General features: G+C 39.1%; 2 protein-coding genes across 10 annotated transcripts in view; one reads left to right on the forward strand and one right to left on the reverse strand.

Annotated features, from left to right (window-relative positions):
• sla1a (Src like adaptor 1a) overlaps nt 1-15174 on the forward strand; it is a 241687-nt gene that overhangs the window by 197116 nt on the left and 29397 nt on the right. Inside the window, exon 2 of one of the 9 annotated variants that reach the window (XM_072569999.1) lies at nt 4184-4287. The exons of the other annotated variants lie outside the window; for them this stretch is intronic. The gene's annotated coding sequence lies outside the window, so the exon portion shown is untranslated. The remainder of the gene's footprint in view (nt 1-4183; nt 4288-15174) is intronic. 9 annotated transcript variants of the gene reach the window in all.
• Nucleotides 1-15174, reverse strand: part of tg (thyroglobulin) — a 366459-nt gene that overhangs the window by 160495 nt on the left and 190790 nt on the right. The gene's annotated exons all lie outside the window — the stretch shown is intronic.

Raw genomic sequence — 15174 nt, forward strand, 5'->3', positions numbered from 1 at the left:
CTCAGGATTAAGAAATTCCTTCCCATCTCAGTTCTAAAGCATCATCTCTTCACTCTGAGGCTGTGCCCTTGGATCATAGTCCCTCCTACTAGTGGAAACATCTACTCCAAGTCTGTTCTATCCAGGCCTCTCGGTATTTATGCTTGATTTGTAGGAAAACGATTCCCAGGAAAAGGTAAAAGTGATGGCCAAGATATCAATGCTGACTGAATCATGGAGCAGCCTTGATGGGCAGACTGGCCTAATTCTGATCCTGTATCTTATGGGCTACCCATATGATTATTTTTTTGCATTCTAACCTCGCAATTATACTCATTTACCAAAAAGAAAAAAACGGCTAGCAGGCATTAAATCTGTTTTCAAAGTAACTCTTGCAACTGAGCATAGCAATTATGGATGTTTTATGGTTATTTTAACAGCATTTCTCCTGTGCAATGGGGTGAACTGAATAAGAATTGAGATGACTGTAGGATGAGAACACAGTTAGAGGTGCTAGGTTTTCTTCCTGAACTGCGGTAGGCAAAGGTGGTGCTAATAAGAGGGAACGCCAGGATTTTGACCAAAAGAATATGACAGAATAGCAATATGTTCCCAATTCAGAGCTGTGAGTATCGTAAATTGTAGACGTTTCAATACAGAGAGAAGTCACTCAATAATTTCTTAGATATTATCATACAGATTTTTCTGACACATTCTGAATTATTATCTAGGCCTCTGGGTTACTAACTAATCCAGCATCCTTCAACAGTGATTGTAGTTTTGTAGCAAACACATCATGGAGAGGGGAAAACCGATGAAAATATAAAAGTGTACGTCATTCTGCTCCTCAAGCCTGCTCCGTTATTCAATTTGATCATGATGATCTGATTTTAACCTCAACTGCACATTCCTGCATAACATCTGAAAATCTTTCATGCCATTAGAAACCAAGAATTGATCTACTCCTGCCTTAAAAGTATTTAAAGTTTCTGCATATACTGACTTCTGAGGAATTTCAAAAATTCATAAGCAACTGAAAGAAAAACTTATTTTTCTCATCACTATTTTTAATGAGCACCCCCTTATTTTTAAACTATGACCCTCAGTTCTAGATTCTCCCACAAGAGGAAACGTCCTTTCAACTTCCATCCAATCAAGTCCCCTCAGGATATATTTCAATTAAGCCACCTCAATCTTCTAAACTTCCCAAAATTTGGGTCTAGCCTATCTAGCCTTTCTCATAAGGCAGGTTGTTTATTCCAGGTATTACTCTAGTAAACCTCTGGAATGGTTTCCAATGCATTAACATTCTTCCTTAGATACATGACCAGTTCCGTACACTGTAGTTAGATGCAGTTTCACAAGAGCTTCGTTTAACTATTACATAATACTTGGAAATGAATGTACTGGGTTGTTCGGGACCTCTATTTTGAAGTATACAAGGCCAGTCAGCGAGTGTGTCTAAATCACCAGTTTTACTAAGACTTCCTTCCAAACAAGTATCTTGCAAACAATAAGGCTCCTTGAACAGTAATGAAATGAATACTTACAGTTTTGTTTAGGGAAGAAATGTTAACTAAGACATTGGGAAAACTATAGCGTATTTGAATCTTACATTATATAAAGTGTTTGTTCAGGCTGTTGTACCTGTACGGCTCTTGGAAAGAGCTGCCATATTTTATTTCACATTCTAGCTTTAAGTTACTCAGTTTGATCTGCCTCGCATTAACAAATACAATGTTAATTCTTACTGAGTAAGAAAGAATTCACCTCTTTTCTCCTCTAGATCTTTGCAAATGATTTTATAACTGTGACCACTGATTACTAACTCACTCAGCAGAGGGACTAACTTCCTCCATTTACTTTACTAAAAGCCTGTACTTCTTTAATGATTCAAAAGGTCTCATTTTAATTTCTCTTACAAGGAGAGCAGTAATAACTTCCCTAACCTTTTCTCATAACTGAGGTCTATCATACTTCGTAACATTCTTGAAAACCTCCTCTGTACCCTTTCTAAGGGGCTAAAGTCTATGTTCCAGAAATACACCAGCTGAGGTCTAACTAGAGATTTTCAAAGGTATAAAATAATCTTCATGCTTTGTGTTCTTCTCTGTTTAAAATTCCAAGTAATATATATGCTTATTTAACCAAGTTGCCAACTTGTCTGTTCCCTTCAATGATTTTTGTGTTTGGATGTTAATGTTTCAATGCTCATGTACACTTTACAAAATCATGCCATTTGTAGCATTCTGTTTCATCGTGTTAGTCCTCTGAAGTGCAACATTACATACTTCTTCATATTGAACTCCACCTGTGTTGTTTCTGTCCATTCACTGTCCCTTCTATATGATTATACTGAAGCCTATAGATTTCCTTATTATAATCTACTGCATCACCAAGTTATGCATCATCTGGAAACCTTATAATACTGTTCTCACACCTGAATCTAGAGAGTTTATTGGAATTGAAAAGTTATAGATCCAAAACTGACCATTATAAAAATGCCATTGCAAACTACCTTAGTCCGAAAAACATCCATCCATTAACATTTTCTGCTTTCTGTCACAAAGTGAATCCGGTATCCATACTTTGTTTTTCCTTTAACCCACTGCTTCAATTTTCTTAACAAACTTCCTGTGTAATACATTGTTGAACGGCTTTTGATTGTCCATACATGCAGCATCCATGCTGTGTTTTTCTGCAATTAGTGTTACAGGAACTCTAATATGTGAATCACCCCGATAAGCAATTAGGCCACAATCCAAACTCTATTGAAGCAGCCCTTCAGTATTGCACTGCAGTATCAGCCTGGGTTATGCACTCAATTCTTTGAAGCACAATGTCAACTCTACAAGTATGAGCTAAAATGATACTACATGATTACATTTTATTCAGCTTTAGGTAGAATCATTTTATAGCTGTGTGTTTTATCATTACACAGTCAATGTTAGCAACTGGCATATTGTATAGCGGACCTACTAATAGTCTAACGAAGAGCAGAAAGTATTACCCAGCATTTAGGACAGTAAGAGTTTACATTGTTGCTATGGCACAGATGACTTTTGAAGTGGCAGCAATGTAAACTACCAGAGACAGGTCAGTGCTGTGTAATTTATTTAACAACACTGTAGACAATAGCATGGTTTCACTATTCCTCTTTATGAACAAATTTGCACTTGGACTCATTTTAAAGATTATGAAGATTAAAATGTTTCTGTAGAATGTCAGAAAGCTTGAAAGGAGACTATTTGATCCATCATGCTTAAGGCAATGTATTGAAAGAGCACCATAATTGGTATTGCTCTTCTGTTTCTCACACATACTCCTGCAAAATGACCTGCTTAATGTACCCATCCAATTCCCTTCAGAAAATTATTGTTGATTCTGCTGCCACTGCTGTTTAAGGTGGTTCCTTCTAGGTCACCACAATTCCTCATGTAAAATATCACACAAAGGTGGCATGGTGGCTCAATGGTTAGCACTGTTGCCTCACTGCGCCGGGGACATGAGTTTGCACCTTCTCCCAGTGTGTGCAAGGGTTCCTCTGAGTGGTCCGGTATCCTCTCACAGTCCAAAGATGTGCAGGTCTGGTGAACTGGCCATGCTAAATTGCCCATAATGTTGAGTGCATTAGTCAGGGGTAAATGTAAGGTAGGGGAATGGGGCTGGGTGGGATGCTTTTCGAAGGGTTGGTATGGACTTGTTGGGCCAAATGGCCTCTTTCCACACTGCATGTAATCTAATCTAAACAACACCAGGTTATTGTCCAACAGGTTTATATGGAATTACAAGCTTTCGGAGAGCTGCTTCTTTATCAGGTAGGAGCAGCGCTCTGAGAGCTAGTGCTTCCAAACAACATTTTTAACTTTGCCCACCCCAGTCCAACACTGGCACCTCCATATCATCTAAAATACTTCTCCTCATTTTACCTCTCGTTTTACTGCCAATTATCTAAAGTCAGTGGAAGCAATTTCTCCTTACTTACTCAATCAAAAGGGGAGGTGGTGTAGTGTTCATGTCCAGACATCAAGTTAATGATCCGGGGATAGGGATTTGACTTCCAAATGATGGACAGTGAAATTTAAATTCATAATTAAAATTATGATTAAAAAAGGTTAACCTAACTGTAATCACTGCTGAATGTTGTAAAGAAACTATCTGGTTCACTAATACCCTTTAACAAATTCAAATCTGGTATCTGCAGCATGCATGTGAAGCCAGACCCACAGCAATTTGGTTGAATCTTGAATGTCCTCTTAACACATCCGAGCAAGCCACTCAGTTGAATCAAACTGCAACAAAGTAAAGGTATGAGACAGGACAGACCATTTAGCAATATCCTAAACACCAGAAACAACAATGGCTAACACAGCTCTATTAATGCAGCAAAGCCTTCCTTACCAACATCTGGGGCTTGTGCCAAAATCGTAAATGTTGTCCCATAGACCAGCTAAGGAACAACATGGAATTACACCTACAGTCAGTGTCTCAGAAAGCACCATTACCATCATTGGGCATATTCTATTCCCATGAACAGGGCAGACCCACCACAGGTAGCAGTAAAGTGGTATACAGTAGAGAAAGAGTTGCATTAGGAATCCTCAATTTTGGCTCCAGACCCCATGAAGCGTTATGGCATCAAGTCCTGCTGATTACCCTCCACTATCCCCTCTTAGCTGATTAAAAGTAGTCCTTCTTGTAGAACACCACTTGGAGGAAACATTGAGGGTAGCAATGATGTTGAATGCCTCAGTACAACCACAAATGACTGAGCTGACCTAATCCTAAAAGACATCTGCTGCATACCCAATCTAGCAGTTGTCACAAGAGAACCAACAAGATGAAGAAATTTACTTGAACACATTGTTACCAATCTACCATTTACAGATGAATCCATACATGGCAGTATGAACAAGATAGATGGCCTTTGTCTGGGTGAGGTTCTGGTTATGGCAACCTGGGGTTAATGTAGATGGAAAACATTCCAGCAACCTTTGCTGTGAATGGACCTTCTCTCCAAAATTGTCTTTACCTGTTTTGCGAGGCATAAGAAACCAAGATAGCCACTATACATTCTGCAAAGAAAGTCAGATCAGAGACTTGCACACTCTTGCCAATCATTTCCTGGGAACAACTGCTCTCTGCTCTTTTATGAATTAATTTTATATTCAAGTTGCCACTACACTTTTAATTTCTTAGTTTTCAATTTTCCAACTCCTTTCAAAACAAAGTATAAAAAGTACCATACCTCACAAACCTAGAACCCACATTTAGCAGCTTATAATACTTGGGCATCTCTTTCTAAATCTTAACTATTAAGAGTCTTATAACAGTGGAATTCAGCCAAGGTTTGGCAGGAAGAATAGAAAAGTTGGATGTTATTTAAATGGAAAAAGACTGCAAAAAGCTGAAACACAGGGTGACTTGGGAGTCCTAGTGAATGAATCACAAAAAGCTAGTATCCAGGTTCAGCAGGTATTGTGAAAGTAAATGTTCATGACCTTAAAAGGAATAAGAACAAGAGATTTAAGGTGATCTGCAAAAGAAGCAAGGGTGAAGTAAGGAAAAACTTTTTCACTCTGCAAGTAGTTTGGGTATGGAATGCATTCCTGGAAATGTGATGGAGACAAGTTTAATTGAAATATTCAAGAGGGCATTGGATGATTAATTGGATAAAAATAATGTGCAATTATATGGAAAAGGCATGAGATTGGTACTTGTCAATGATGCTTGTTTATTGAGCCAGTACAGTTAAGCCGGACGCTCTCCTGAAGTTAAGTAAAAACAATGACTGCAGATGCTGGAAACCAGATTCTGGATTAGTGGAGCTCTACTGAATTTGGCTAACAATGTGATGATGTGGACGTGGGAATTAGATTTAATTTAAATACTGGGAGCAATTTGAGACCCAAAAGTCACATTTCTCTTGGCTACATACTGAATATACTACAAGAGCTGCATTATCACTTGATGTTATTACAGATGGAAAAAGGCACTGTCAAATAATGAAAAGGGGTAGGATTGCACAATGATGTTTAGAAGCTCTAACTCGGTGTTGCTCAAGAGTGTCATGTAAATGGAGCATGACATCCCTCAAGGGAGCTTTACGGAAAATAACCTCACCAGTATTACACAGGGGACCTTGATGGAAAGACGACAGCAATGCAGCATCACCACAGAGCAAAGTGTTTAAGAGATATAAACACTGCATATTTTTTGTCTGTGAGAAGTGGAATCACATTTAGTTTCCCACACCCAAAGATACCACAGACTTTCCACTTCTATTCTAGCCTAATTTGCATCCTCAATGAAAGCGCAGGCGCATTTTGTTGCCAATAATCAGCTGCATTGCACTCAACGTTAATATGCTGATAAGGCCCGATTTCAACCCCACCTGGTATAAAGCTGCCAAGCTTACAGATAGGGCAGTGAGAACCTCTTCCATTCCTTTATTTTCAACCAGTTGGGAGACAGAATGATCCTCGCGTGAATGTGCACATCAGATCCTGAGGGCTGACTGAAATTTTAACATCAGGGTTGGGCAGCACAGACTGACGTTATTTTCCTGTCAGGCCAATCTGATGGTGAAAGGGAGCTGAAGCCAGGAAACAAAACTATTTATTTCTTTTTGGGTTCCTCATGAACCCAGATAAATCCTTGGTGATAGCCTCCTGCTACTTTAAGTCTATTTATCATTGAATAGGTTTAGGCTGGAGACTGACTACAAGCATGCATACAATTGGGTACATAATAAAGACTTTCTGGGGATTTGCAGGGCACTCTTACTGCGTTTTGGCTTTGGGCTTTAGTCTACTGCATATATTTTTGATAAGATGAATAATCCTCCCTCACTACTATTATTCAATAGGTAAATACAGTAGGTTACTGAGTCACAGAGGACAGAGCCAATCTGTATGTTGTTCAGTCAAAATGGAAGGAAGACATTTTAAAATTGTCTTCAATAAATAGTCTGCAGATAGTTGGGATAATTTGATATAAAGAAAGCAAAAGGAACGAATTTGCATACATACAGTCCCTTTTCTGATTTAATTGCATCTGAATGCAGCTATTAAGCACTGTTTTAATGTAGGCAATGCAATGTCAAACTACATACAGCAATATCCAGTAAATAGCAATGTCCTGATGATAGGATAATTTGCTTCAATACTGTTGGTTGAAGCAATAAAATTGACCATTCATGGAGTAGAATTTGCCTGTTTGGTTCAAAATAATTGGAAATATTTCTGTCCATTTGAGAGGGCTTTTGGAGTCTTTGCTTACAACTCACCTGACAGTCAGCATCTCCTGTTACATAAGTCAATGATTCTGAAGAAGATAATGTTCATGTTACATTGGTTCTACACATTCTGTTGAGGTGACACAGTTTTCTGAATGGAGACAAGGCATTCTACAGTAGCTTTCAGACGGAGCACATATCTGTTTAACTCTATTGTACAATACACCTCTCTGATATTAAGAAAAGTGCCTTTCCTGTAGATACGCCACAGGGTGTTCCCTCTACCACATCACTAGAGGGGCCCAAGACAAAGCAAAGGTGAAGGCGTATTGGTCACAGTGAACTATTGCAAGCAATCCTTACCCAGTACCACATTGTGTTAGAGGTGACAAATACCTCAAAGCACCAAAACAAAATGATCATCTGCACAAGTATCACACCTCTGACTCCTTAAGTGACAGTCTAGGTCTGTGCTCAAACCTCGAGACAAGGGCTTGAACCCATGGCCAACTAACTGAAAGAAGCAAGAATCATTGAAACTTGATTGACACTGGTGTAGGTCCAATGGTTAACACCTGGCAAGGTTTACAGCCCCACCTCCAATTTAGAAACTTCCTATTTTTCATTCCATTCATCAATTGTTATATCCCCAGATACTTTATAGGTAAATGAAATAGAAACACATCACTCAACATATTTCCCATCATGTCATCAGGGTTGGAGAATTTGAGCTATAGGGAGAGGCTGAACAGGCTGGGGCTGTTTTCCCTGGAGCATCGGAGGCTAAGGGGTGACCTTATAGAGGTTTACAAAATTATAAGGGGCATGGATAGGGTAAATAGGCAAAGTCTTTTCCCTAGGGTCGGGGAGTCCAGAACTAGAGGGCATAGGTTTAGGGTGAGAGGGGCAAGATATAAAAGAGACCTAAGGGGCAACTTTTTCACACAGAGGGTGGTTCGTGTATGGAATGAGCTGCCAGAGGAAGTGGTGGAGGCTGGTACAATTGCAACATTTAAGAGGCATTTGCATGGGTATATGAATAGGAAGGGTTTGGAGGGATATGGGCCGGGTGCTGGCAGGTGGGACTAGATTGTGTTGGGATATCTGGTCGGCATGGACAGGTTGGACCGAAGGGTTTGTTTCCATGCTGTACATCTCTATGACTCTATTTGATCCATTGCAACACTTCATAGGAAATGTCTTGTTAACCATTGAATTTTAAATTCAATATTGATCTCTCGCTTTGTACACTTTCTCTGCATTATATTCTTTGTTTCGTTCTGTCACCCAATTGCACTTTGTATCGTATGATTTGCCTGTACTGCACGCAAAACAAAACTTTTCACTGTAACTTGGTACATGTGACAATAATAAATCGAATCAAATCAAACTTTCCACTGGATGCCCTCAAGATAAGCTACCAAATGATATCTCCAAGACATAAAGCAGTAAGTTCCATTGCTTTCCAGTAGAAAACTTTTCAAAACAATGGAATCCTGCCTAATAACTGCCAAAATTATCCTTCAATTGAAAAAGAAAGGACAAGGAGTGTTATATCAGCACTAAAGGAAACCTTGTATCGTACTAAGTTTGACGAGTCCAATGAATGCATAAATCTGTATCTGACAGCCAATGCTTGATTCTGATATGGTAACAACAAAATGAGAAAAGGAACAATTTGTATTCATTTATTTGAAGACTTGAAAGCATTTGCGGATACTACTGACTTGAATCTGATGACTTTCTTGGCATAAATCCACCTCCAACTGTTTCCCGTAGAGAAGCTGCAACATATTCCTTGTTTTGGCATTGTTCACAGAATTTTACCATTTGTGTTGTCACATGGTGTAAGTGTTTAAGTATCAAATTATTGAATGACCAAAGAAACATTTTAATTTCTTAATTTAGTGAGAGAGTGTTGGAGATGATGGTAATAGGAATGGTAATGTCCTTGGTTACTGTGATTAGTGATGAATGGATGTTTTGTTGACAGGAGCTTGTAATTTGGTTCCTCAGTGTTAGTTTGGATTATTATTGTTCTTGTTATACACAAATGACTTGGACTTTGACAGAGAGTGCAGTTTGGAGGTTTATGGCTCAGATCTAAGCTTGGTAATGTAAGAAATAGAAAGCAGGATAACAGACTTTTGGAAGATATCGACAATCTGGTGAAATGGGAAGATTCATAGCAAATGCAATTTAATGTTGAAATTGGTGCAATGATGTGCTTTTGGAGGGACAGCAATGGTGAAGGAGTTTAATGTAAATGACATGATATTGAATGGGTGCCAAAGAACGCAAAAATTCATTTGCAAAATCTTTGAAAAAAGCTGAAAAAAATGCAGATGCTGTGAATCAGAAACAAATACAAAAACTGCTGGAAAAGCTCATCATCTGTGGACAGAAATCAGTTAATGTTTCTGATTGAGGGACCTTCACTTCAAAATCTTTGAAATTTGGCACGCAGGTTGATGTGGTTAAGAAAATGTAAAGGCTTTATAAATGGGCTATCGAAAATAATAAGAAGAATTTAAAGCTAAACCTTTACAAGTCACTGGTTAGGGCTCATTGTTATGTACAATTCCAGGCACTACAGAAAATGACAAGGCCTTAGAGAGGAAAGAAGCAATAAATGAGGATGACAGACTTCAGGAATTTAAATGGATTGAAGAGGCTGGGACTTTTCTATTTAGAAAAGATTAAAGAGCAGTCTAATTAAGCCATTTAAAGTTATAAGAAGTTTGACAAAGTAGTGGAAAATTGCTACTTCTGGCAAATGGAGAAGGTTATCTAAAATTATAAAAGGGTCTTGATCAATGGGACCAATGGGCTGAGGAGTGCCAGATTGAGTTTACTTAGTTTAACGCTGAGATATTGCATTTTGGTAAATAGAATAAGAGCAGAACTTACACAGTTATCAGAAGGGCCCTGGGTAGTATTATCGAACAAAGAGACCCAGGGGTTCAGGTACATCGTTCTTTGAAAGTTGTGTCACAGGTTGACAGAGTGGTTAAGGCAGCATTTGGCACACTTGCCTTCATTGCTCAGATCATTCTGTATAGGAATTGGGATGTCATGTTGAGGCTATATAGGATATTGGTGAGACCACTTTTGGAGCACTGTACACAGTTCTGGTCACTCTGCTATTGTAAAAATATTATTAAATTGAAGAGAGTTCAGAAAAGATTTACCAGGATTTTGCCAGGACTGGAGGGTTTAGGTTATAGGGAGATGCTAGATAGGCTGGGACTTTTTTCATTGGAGCATAGGAAGTTGAGGGGTGACCTTATAGATCTTTACAGAATCATGAGGGGCACAGATAAGGTGAATAGTAAAGATCTTTTGCCTAGGGTGGGGAGTTCAAAACTAGGGGATATATTTTTAAGGTGACAGGAGAACGATTTAAAAGAGACCTGACGGGCAATGTTTAGACACAGTTGATGGTTTGTGTGTGGAATGAACTGTCAAAGAAAGTGGTAGATGCAGGTGCATTACAATATTTAGAAGATATTTGGACAGGTCCATGAATAGGAATGTTTAGAGGGATATGGGCCAATTGCAGGGACATGTGCCTAATTTAGTGTGGGAAACTTGGTCAGAATGGAAGAATTGGGCCAATGAATCTGCTTCCGTGCTATGTGACATTATGACTCTAAGTAGGTTTGTAACCAAAGATCATCTGTTTAAAAAGAAATTAGGGAGAAATTAGGGAATCATTGTTCACTCAGAAGGGTTTTAAGATCTGGAATGAAAGAATGGTGGTAGTAGTTTCCATTTGAACTTTTGGCAAGTAATTGGACTAAATATTATTATGAAAACATAGTTTAGGAATAAATTAGACAACTTCTAATGAGCCAGCAATGGTATAATTAGCCAAATAACTTCCTTCAATCCATGATTCTATGATCTAACTCATTACAAACTCTGATGGTGAAGTTTTTTATTTTCTGCCTACTTAAAGGAAATTGCTCCTGGCTGTTTGTTGTTCTTCCACATGGTCAACACATAGTTCTTTGGATTGGCCTGACGTTTCCTCGATAAGATGGGAATTTTAACTAATCAAAAGAAAAAAATCAGCTTGGTTGTTACAAACCATCACCAAGGCAGAGTAAAGTTGAAGGGAGAGGGTTGTTAAGAAAGCATATGGTGTTTTGGCTTTCATTAACAGGGGGATAGAGTTTAAGAGCCGTGAGGTTTTGCTGCAGCTCTACAAGTCCCTAGTGAGACCACACTTGGAATATTGTGCCCAGTTCTGGTCCCCCTACTATAGGAAAGGTACAGAGGCTTTGGAGATGGTGCAAAGAAGGTTTACCAGGATGCTGCCTGGACTGGAGGGCTTGCCTTATGAAGAAAGGTTGAATAGGCTCAGACTTTTCTCTCTGGAGAGAAGGAGGAAGAGAGGAGACTGATCGAGATGTACAAAATAATGAGTGGAACAGATAGAGACAATAGCCAGAGACTTTTCCCCAGTGCAGGATTGACTGGTACGAGAAGTCATAGTTTGAAGATATTAGGAGGAAGGTGTAAAGGAGATGTCAGAGGTGGGTGTTTTACACAGAGTTGTGAATGCATGGAATGCGTTACCAGCGGTGGTGGTGGAAGCAGAGTCATTGGGGACATTTAAGTGACTGCTGGACATGCACATGGATAGCAGTGAGTTGAGGGGTACGTAGGTTGTTACTATATTTTACATTAGGATTAAATCTCAGCACAACATTGTGGGCCAAGGGGCCTGTTCTATGCTGTACTTTTTTCTATGTTCTATGTAACATTGCTTAATATAGAATGGCACAGTTAGGCACTTCACTGAGTATCCTCTTTACTGTTTGCCTCCAGCACTGAAGATGGAAGTAGGTTAAAATTTCATCCTTTTTTCATTCTTTTATGGGATGTGAACATCTCTGGCTAGCCAGCACTTATTGGCCATCTTTAGTTGCCCTTGAGAGGTTGGTGTTGAGCTGCCTTCTTGAACTTCTACAGTCCACATGCTGTAAGTAGACTTACAAAGTCATTTAGGGAGGGAGTTCTGGGATTTTGACCCAGTGACACTACAGGAATGGCAATATATTTCCAAATCAGGATGGTGCATGGTTTGGAGGGGAAATTGCAAAAGGTTATGTTCTCATGTACAGTGTTGCTACTGAGTGCAATGTTGAGGATATGGTGCCAATCAAGTGGGCTACTTTGACCTGGATGGTTTTGCGTAATTTTCAAGCTGCACCCTCCAGCCAAGTGGGGAGTATTCCATCACACTCCTGACTTGTGCCGTGGACAAGCTTTAGGAAGTCAGGAGTTGAGTTACTCACTGCAGTATCCCTAGACTCTGACTTGATCTTGTAGCCACAATATTTAGGTGGTTAGTCCTGTTCCATTTCTGGTCAATGGTAAACCCCCAAAGGGATTCCCCAGGATAGTGGGGGATTCAGTGATGGTAATGCCATGAATGTCAAAAGGCAATGGTTAGATTCTGTCTCTTTGCAGATTGCCTGACATTTGTGTGGTACAAAATTCACTTACCACCCGTCAGCCCAAACCTAAATAATGTCCAGGTCTTGTTGCATTGGAATATGGACTGCTTCAGTATCTGAGGAGTTGTGAATGGTGCTGAAGATTGTGCAATCATTGGTGAACATTGTCACTTCTGAACTTATGATAAAGGGAAGGTTATTGATGAAGCAGCTGAAGATGGTTGGGCTGAGAGCACTTCCCTGTTAGTCTGTTTAGCTGTAACCAATGTATACCAAAATTAATGAACAGATTTCAACAAAACTTGCAAGATAAATAAGGTATGTCCCAAGGAAGAACTGATTATGATTTGGCAAAAATACAGCTTTGAATATGGATATTGGAACTTTTTAAACTTACAAGAGCATGGGAATTAGGACAAATTGATGTTTTTAAAATAATATGTGTTGTTTTATTTGTGTTCTTGTTTTTTTTAAAATATTGTGTCTTATTTCAGCTGCTGTGGTGTAATTAACGCAGCTGCCAAATGTGAACAGAGTGTTCAGAGCAGATCTTGAATGTGGATTAGTTTAACATCTCTTCAGAGAAATGGCAGTTCCTAACAAATATAGCCCTTTTTAAACTGCAGTTGCAGAACTTCAAATCAGGCGTGAATAACCCTCTAGGAAGAATTGAGTAATTGTAAAAATATTAAGGTCAAACAGGCATAGCAGAGGTATGCATATCACAGAGTGGCATCTTAACATATTTTGCAACTGAGCACAAAATGAAACAGCAAGTCCAGCTGAAATGTCAGATTGAGAAATATATTTTGCCAGGAAGCCAAGAAGAGCATGACGGTAGCAGCAGCTATTTCAGGGAGCAGACCAGTTGCTTCTAACAGTCTGTAATGTTTCTTCCTCTACTCTGCTGAGAGTTTGTGGTTCTGGCTTTCTCTTGCACCTTACAAACAAATTCAACTTCTCCTTTATGTAAAAAAAGCAGTCCTTCATACAAGAGAATTAATTTCACAACACTCAGCAGGAGAAACTATTGAACTCATCTTGAAATTAGTTAGACCATAAAATCTGAAAGTCGGCTAAAAGGCCATTTCTACTCAAGTCAATCCTAATCTCTCTTGGTACATGTAAAATAAATGTTGTGTTCAAGGAAGGCAATCTTTCATTTTCATATTAACCTTGCACTGTTCGTAAATAGAAGAAGTACAACAGTATAATAGCTATGCGCTGAGGTTACACTCTAAAACATCCAAATGTTGGGAATTTTTTGTCACACAATTCTGTCCCTATCCTCAACTCAGTTGAGTTCAATAATTATTAACCTTCCTCCATAAATGTAGCTATCTAATTCAAATCTGACAGAGTTGTTGAATAAAACTGTTGGAACAGATAGCACACAATAATACAGGAGCATAGAAACACAAGAACAGGAGTAGGCTATTTAGGATTGAGTGAGGATAAATCTTGTCACCCAGAGAGTGGTGAGCCTGTGGAAATCCCTGCCACAGAATGTGGTTGAGGCCAAAACTTTGAGTAATTTCAAGAATAAGTTAGATACAGCTCTTAGGGCAAAAGGGATCAAAGGGTATGAGAAGAAAATGGGGAAGGGTATTGATCAGCCATGATCATATTGAATGGCAGCACAGTCTTAAAGGCTCAAATGGCCTATTCCTACATATATTTTCTATGTCTCTGTGTCTTCAGAAGGTTGACAAACAAAGATTTGATCTTTGTACTTGTGATTTTTTTTGGCTAGGTTTTGAATTCATTCTCCTGCAAAGAGTGAACCCAATTGTCTCTTGATCTGACTGTTTCAATGGCCTTACCTGGTAACTTGGGCCTGAACTTTCCTAGTCCCTTGGAAGTGAGGGGCCCACGACATGAGCATCTTTGTCAGGATGGCTATCCAACAGGGAATGCAATCTGGTGTGTTCCCAGGGGCTCATTGCCACTGAATTAGGCAATTTGTTCAATAAAGACACTGTAACAATGCTTCAATCAAGAGATATTTTATGATAGCAATTCATTTTCCCAGCGTCACATGGGTATCTCAATGTATTGGGGGCCTGGCAATGTTTCAGATATTGAAGAGGCTTATCAGGTATTAAAAAGCTGATATTTGTCAGCTGCAAGGCCGCAAGAGATCCCTTTCTACTCTGTGGCTTCTCACTGAACGCTGGCTCATTTTTATTTTTAAGATGATTCTTAAATCTTCTGCAAACATCTCCAGTTTGATGTGTTGCCAAGCTCAGAAAGAATGGAGAGCAGAGTATTACTTAAATGGAGAGTATTACTTCTCACAAAAAATTAGCATCCAAGTTCAGCAGGTAATAGAGAGAGCAAGTGGAATGTTGGTCTCTATTTGAAAGTTAATGGAGTGTAACAATAGGGAAGTCTTGCTGAAGCTAAAACTGACAAAGCACAAGTCAGACTACACCTGGAATACTGTGAACAGTCCTCTTATATAAAGAAAGATATACTATCATTGGTGCT

Source organism: Chiloscyllium punctatum, chromosome 5, assembly GCF_047496795.1.
Source record: "Chiloscyllium punctatum isolate Juve2018m chromosome 5, sChiPun1.3, whole genome shotgun sequence".
In the NCBI taxonomy this organism is placed as follows: Eukaryota; Metazoa; Chordata; class Chondrichthyes; order Orectolobiformes; family Hemiscylliidae; genus Chiloscyllium; species Chiloscyllium punctatum.